Here is a 6,453-nt window from a genome sequence, read left to right on the forward strand (position 1 = left end):
AGAATCTAAACGGGTTTTCACAGTGTTCTGAATTTACAGAGCATACACTGTTCTGTATGTTCCCATGTAGAAAACATTACATATATAGTATTATATAGAGAATGTTTCCTAAATGTATTTTTCATATGTATCCATTTTATAGCTGTATAATACTTTATGTATGTGTATATTTTATGTCTTCTATATATGCATGTGCTTTTATATCTATTATGTTCTTATTTATAATACTGTTCTAAAACATTTTATAGATATATATGCATTACAAGAAGACATACGGAAAGCAATATTATATATGAAAATGTATGGAATACATAAATGAAGCTCATTAGTTGCATGCACTGGTGTTACAGAAGGTTTTATGCATTGAACATTAAAAACATGAGGATTTTTTGCATTCAAGCCAAGGCCGAGGAGCTACATGAGCATCCAGGAGTGCACCACGGCTCCTTTGCTAAACACAGGACGTTCTGTAGTACCTTTACAAAATTCTTGCGCTGTGCTGTGGTGTGTGCATCCCCACACTCCCGTTTCTGTGTGGCCGAGCCCGCGTTACCGGCGGGCACCGTGTGAGGGTCACCCCGGGGCGGTCAGGAGCAACCCCAGCCCCGGGGGTTGGGATCAGTCCCAGGGCCCCGGGGGGTGGGATCAGCCCCAGGAGGGCTGGGATCAGCCCCGGGGGGAGGTGGAGGGTGTGAGGCTGTGGGGAGGGGGAAGCCATGGGGCTGCCGTGTCGGGCACTGGAGGCTGAGGAGAGGAGCAGGCAGCGGGCAGCTGGTGTGGGGTGGGGGATGAGCTGCCCTAATCCCGGTGACGCTGCCAGCGCTCCCCCGGCTGCACTGCCTGCTGCCACGGGGCTTTCTGCAACATCTGCTGCTTGCAAGCAGCGCTGTTCATCCTCAAAAAAGAAATCCCCAAATAACCACTCAAATAAAACTAGGCGCTTGAGGTGCGAGGAAAGCTGCCTGGGCAGCTGCAGCAGCAGAGGTCTGCCGGCACAGAAGGCTCTGCCGGACCGGGGGGCTCTGCCGGACTGGGGGGCTGCAGGATGGGGGGGCTGTAGGCTGTGGGGACTGCAGGCCATGGGGGGCTGTGGGCTCTGCAGGCTGTGGGGACAGCAGGGTATGGGGGCTGCAGGCTGTGGGTCTGCAGGCTGTGGGGACAGCAGGGTATGGGGGCTGCAGGCTGAGGGGGCTGTAGGCTGTGGGGCTGCAGGCTGTGGAGCTGCAGGCCAGAGGGCTCCACAGGCTTGCGGGCTGCAGGCTGGGGGATTCTGCAAGGCAGGGGGGCTCTGCAGGCTGGGGGGCTGCTGAAGCTGGAAGCTCCATGCTCGTAGTGTTGGCTGTCCCAGCCAGCCTGTCTGTTTCTCCTCCTGTGGCTTGCCTGGAAGGGTGGTCACAGAGGTTGGTGGGAGGAAGAGTGAAAGCCCTCTGCATGTTTGCAGCCCCTGGGATCAGAAAGTGCTTGAGGACACCAGGGCTGAGGTCTCCTCCTGCCCATCTGATCCACCCATTAGGGGCAGTGGTCCTGCTTTCTCTCACAGGCAGTGTCATCTATGTTCCGAGTGGCAGGATATAGTGTTTAAATTGCAAGAATGTTTTAGCTGCAAATCAGCATCACTACAGGTGACACCACCCTCCATATGCCAGGAGACCCCAGAGGGATCCACATCTTCAGCAGTGGAGCTGCTTGGGGTGAGGCCACCTCCTAACAGCATCATTGAGCTCAGTGTGTCCCTGAAAAGCTGCAGCTGCCTGTCACCACACCCTGCCATGCAGGGTGGGTTAAGCCAGGCAGATCTCTATCACTGAAAATACCTTAATTCTTTAATGAGGATGGCTCAGCAGCTCTGAACTGCAGGTTGTGTTTGGGCTGCAGAAGAGGGTGGAGAGAGAAGTGAGGGCTGGAGAAGGCAGACACAGGGAATGATTTGTTCTATCTCTTTTAAAAGCCTTTGTGACCTGTAGCAATAACCCACAAGCACCTATAAACTGTTGGGAGCAGCCCTCCAGAGCCGTGGATTCAACCAAGCAGGGGTGTGTGTGAAACACTTTGGAGATTTTAATGTGGTGTGGCAGGAGAGCTGCTGCCATCGGCAGTGCAGGACAGCCTAAACCCCAGCTAAAAAATGTTTATGACTGAAAAAACAACAAAGACCCCAGAGCTAAGCTTGTAGCAAGGACAGATGGGTGCAGAGCCAGGGTTAGCCAGGCTGTGCCCACTGCCAGCAGTGACATTTTAGAAGCAACAACACAGACAGAAATCGGAGCTGCTGCTCCGGAGCACGGACCCTCTCCCTAGAGATGAAAATAGATCTGCTGGTGGCCAAGCTGCCCTTCTCCCTCCAGCCAGGTGCAGTGGCAATGCCCTGCATGGGGTCAGTCATGGAGGGGTAGCTTTTTTGAGGGCTTCTCTGGTAAGTGTGTTTCCACACCAGGGTGTTTCAGGGCAGCAGCCTTGCCTACAAGAAAGCTGGGGTAGGGCTTTTTAGACAGGTGTGTAGTGAGAGGACAAGGAGAAAGGGTTTAAAACTTGAAGAGGGGAGATTTAGGTTAGACATTAGGAAGAAATTCTTTGATTTCAGGATGATGAGACACTGCAACAGGTTGCCCAAGGAAGTTCCCCATCCCTGGAAGTGTTCAAGGCAAGGTTGGATGGGGCTTTGAGCAACCTGGTCTAGTGGGACGTGTCCCTGCCCATACAGGGAGGTTGGAACTGGATGATCTTTAAGGTCTCTTCCAACCCAACCCATTCTATGATTCTATTTACTTAAGCCTTTACTTAGCAGGTGCCACTAACACAAACTCTGCCTGTGATTCTCTGCAGGACACTGTCATGCAGAGGATCATGAAGCAGGGACAAACCCATGCACATGCTGGAGAAGGTGCAGAGATTTGCAAGTGAGCCCCAGGAGAGGCATTGGTTTTATCCAAAGCTGGTACTTCTGTAACTGATTGTGGCTCTGTGCTTATGGCTCTGGGAATCAGCAGCAGTGGGATTAAGAGTGGTGTGTTTAGTTGTGAAAGGAGAATGTTCCCTTCCCTACACCAGCATTAGCAGCGCTTCTTGAAAGGGCTTCACGACTGCGTGTCCATCCCAGGCAGCCTCACCAGCTCTGCAGAAACTGATTGCACACACTCAGCCAAGGTGCATGTGCATATTGCACAGACACCAAAGCAGCCTCCTATGCCTCCTTCTGCACCTCATACACACAGCCCCTCTCCCCAGTCCTTGAACCTCTCCAATGTTGTGCTCACTACACTGAGTCCTACCTTGGGGCACACACAAACTGGGAAGGGTGGCTCTACCATTGCCCACAGCAGGCTGGAGCCAGGGGGAATCAGTCATAGCATAGTTTTAAAGTGAAAAACTGGAATTTTGGGACAGACTAGTATAGGGGGACATTGCTCAGTGGCCAGGGACTGCAGCTGGGGGTGGGCACAGTGCTGGGGCAGCAGTGCAGCCACTCTGCATGCGGGGGGTTGGGGACTTTATTCCAGTGAGGTCTCAACTTCAGCATGTGTAGACTCAAGGTCAGATACTGTGGGGCAAAACTAACAGTGAAAAGGGGCACTGAGGCTGTAGGTGACAGGTGCTGCACTGAGCAGTGAGTAACAAAACCCACCAGTGTCCATTTACAGAAAGGCAATGAGTGCCTGACTGATGGCTGTGACTCATGGGGGTTCCCACAGATAAGTGGTCTTAGGGAGGATTATTGATGTGGTCATTGTATCATCAATGCCTGCATTACAAGATATATTTCCTGCATGGGGATAAGGCCAGGAACCCTCTTTTGGAGCAAACTCTGAGCAACAAACCCTTGTTTTGGATCTTAAAGGATCCTGCCCATGACACAGGCTCAGGGCATCACAGGTGTGCTCCTGTCATTGGATGGGGAGAAGTGAGGAGCCTGTGTTTGGCTTCAGCAGCCTATGTTCTGAAACCTCGGAAGCAAATGTGCCCCTTTTACCCCCCAGAAATGATGCAACTGGATCCAAGTGAATATTTTCTTAGGGGGACAAGCCTGGTAGCCTCTGTGCCCCTGTTAACCCTGGCTGGGCATGCCAGTGGCAGAGTGTGTGCTGTGGCATGCAGTGATGATGAAGGGAACCTAACTTTGGGAACATGGTGTGGCCCAAGCTTTATTTTTCTACATCTCTGTTCCATGAAAGCAGCAACTCACTGAGAAAGAACAAATTCTGTGAATGAGCTTGGCTCACTGGTGTGTGTTACGGGGATGCTTTATGGAAACTGTTTTTTCCCTGTGACTGTTTCTCTTGTTTGTATGCTCATAGGTGTCCTGTGGATCCTTATCTTTCCCAATATTCAATAGTTTTGCCTTGGATCAGGCCTCCCTTTGGCCCTGGGCATGGCAGAGGACCCAATGGATCCCTCAAGGCACCCAAGAGTGAATCCCTTTGGCATCCTCCTGGGAGAGGGATGGCACACAAACATGATGATATAAATGCTTCTCACCACAGACTCCTGCCTGTGCATTGCCAGAGCCCTGTGGCAGGTGGGCAGACTACAGTCAGACAGCAATAACTGTGGCACTGTGATGTACACTCTTTTCTGCTTGAAAGCATTAGCTGCTAGGAATTAATCCTCATTCCAGGAAGGAGAGTCTTATGAGCCTCGCTCTACAAAGAGGTGGAGTAAATGACGTAATGAAGGGTGAATCAGGTCACGGCTGCAATGAAATCACAGCAGTTCCTGCCTGCCCATCCCGTGACCATTACACCTGATGTACTCATCAAGGAGGTAGCTGGCATTCAAGGAGGTGCAGGAGCCAGCCTCTCCTTTGGCAGCAAGTCATGCAGCCTGCAGGGAGGTGCTGGGCTGTGACTCACCTTTGGAAGCAGGTTCCAGTGCTGGATGTGACCAGGGAGTCATAGAATCATAGAATGGTTAGGGGTTGAAGGGACCTTAAAGATCATCCAGTTCCAACGCCCCTGCATGGGCAAGGACACCTCCCACTAGACCAGGTTGCTCAAGGCCCCATCCAACCTGGCTTTGAACACTTCCAGGGAGAGGGCAGCCACAGTTTCCTTGGGCATCCTGTTCCAGTGTCTAACCACCCTCAAATCAAATAATTTCTCCCTCACATCTAACCTAAATCTCCCCTTTTCAAGTTTTAAACCATTTTCCTTTTTCCTTTCACTACACACCCTTGTAAAAAGCCCTACCACAGCTTTCTTGTAGGCCCCCTTCAGATATTGGAAAGTTGGTCTAAGGTCACCTCAGACCTTCATTTTCTCCAGGTTGGATGGCCTCAACTTCTTTAGCCTGTCTTCATAGGGGAGGTGCTCCAGCCCTCTGATCATTTTAGTGGCTCAGTGAGTCAGTGCTCAGGTGCATCCTCCAACAACTTACTCTGGGGCTCTGGCAGTATGAAAGTGTCCAGTTAAGGATGCTGAGAGCCGAAGGGAAGCAGCTCCTGGCAGGATCAGGGTGCTAAACTTTTTCTTTGTTGCCTTTTAAAATCCCAGACTGAGATCTTAACCCTCTGCATGAAATCTTGCCTTCTGATGTTGTAGTGAGAAGACTGTTTGTGTAAATCAGTAGTGGGGTCTCAAGTCAAGAGACAGGTCCTAGGAGTGGGTTTGGTCTCACAAGCTGCTCCTTGACCTTGGGTGAGTTACTTGACCTCCCCGGGATAAAGCCCACTCTGCACTGAAACAGGAGCAGGGCAGAGCAGCAGCTCCTTTAGATCAGAAGGGAGAGAAGCAATAGAGTTTCCTGGGAAATACCTGCAAGTGGGTCTGGTGTGAAAATAGAAAGTACAAGGAAAGTAAAATGATGCCCTGACTTTACTTTGGTTAACAGAAATGTACCCCAAAAAGTGAGGTGATGTGTTTGATAATAGAGAGGAGAAAGGTGTAATAGTACTGGCAGTTCCCTGTGCTCAAAGGACAAAGAGTGGGGTTTTGTCTGTGATCCAGCTTCCACATGCATCACACCTGATAGACCAGCACATCCTCCCTCCTCAGAGATAGCTCTAGAGGAGGAAAGAGACAGGCAGCAAATTCATGTTAGCAAACTGATTAAGAAGAGGAACAGAGTCTTGTAAAATTTGAAATAATGCCCAGGAAATATTTCCTGCTTACAGTAAATTGCACACGGTGTAGCTGACAGCAGACTTAAGGATTTGATTTTATAGAAAACATATATTTTGCATGTCAAGAAGTGTCCTTGCTTCCTGCCTGCTGGGTTAAGCCCAGGATTTTGCATCCAGGAGTTGTCAGTACTTGACATTCAGTTCCACAATGGAGAAGAGCTGGAGTTCAGAGCTACACTGGGCAAAGAGCCAGTGGTGCCTGAACTGGCTGTGGCAACAGTCCTGCAGGATGAAGGTTTCTCTGTGAGACAGCAATGCACCAAGCCAAGAGCTGGATCAGCCTCAGGACCTCCCTGAGGCTCATGACAGTGCATGTGCTGCATTGCCAGTGCTGGGGA

This window comes from Calypte anna, chromosome 2 (genome assembly GCF_003957555.1).
Source record: "Calypte anna isolate BGI_N300 chromosome 2, bCalAnn1_v1.p, whole genome shotgun sequence".
Taxonomy (NCBI): Eukaryota; Metazoa; Chordata; class Aves; order Apodiformes; family Trochilidae; genus Calypte; species Calypte anna.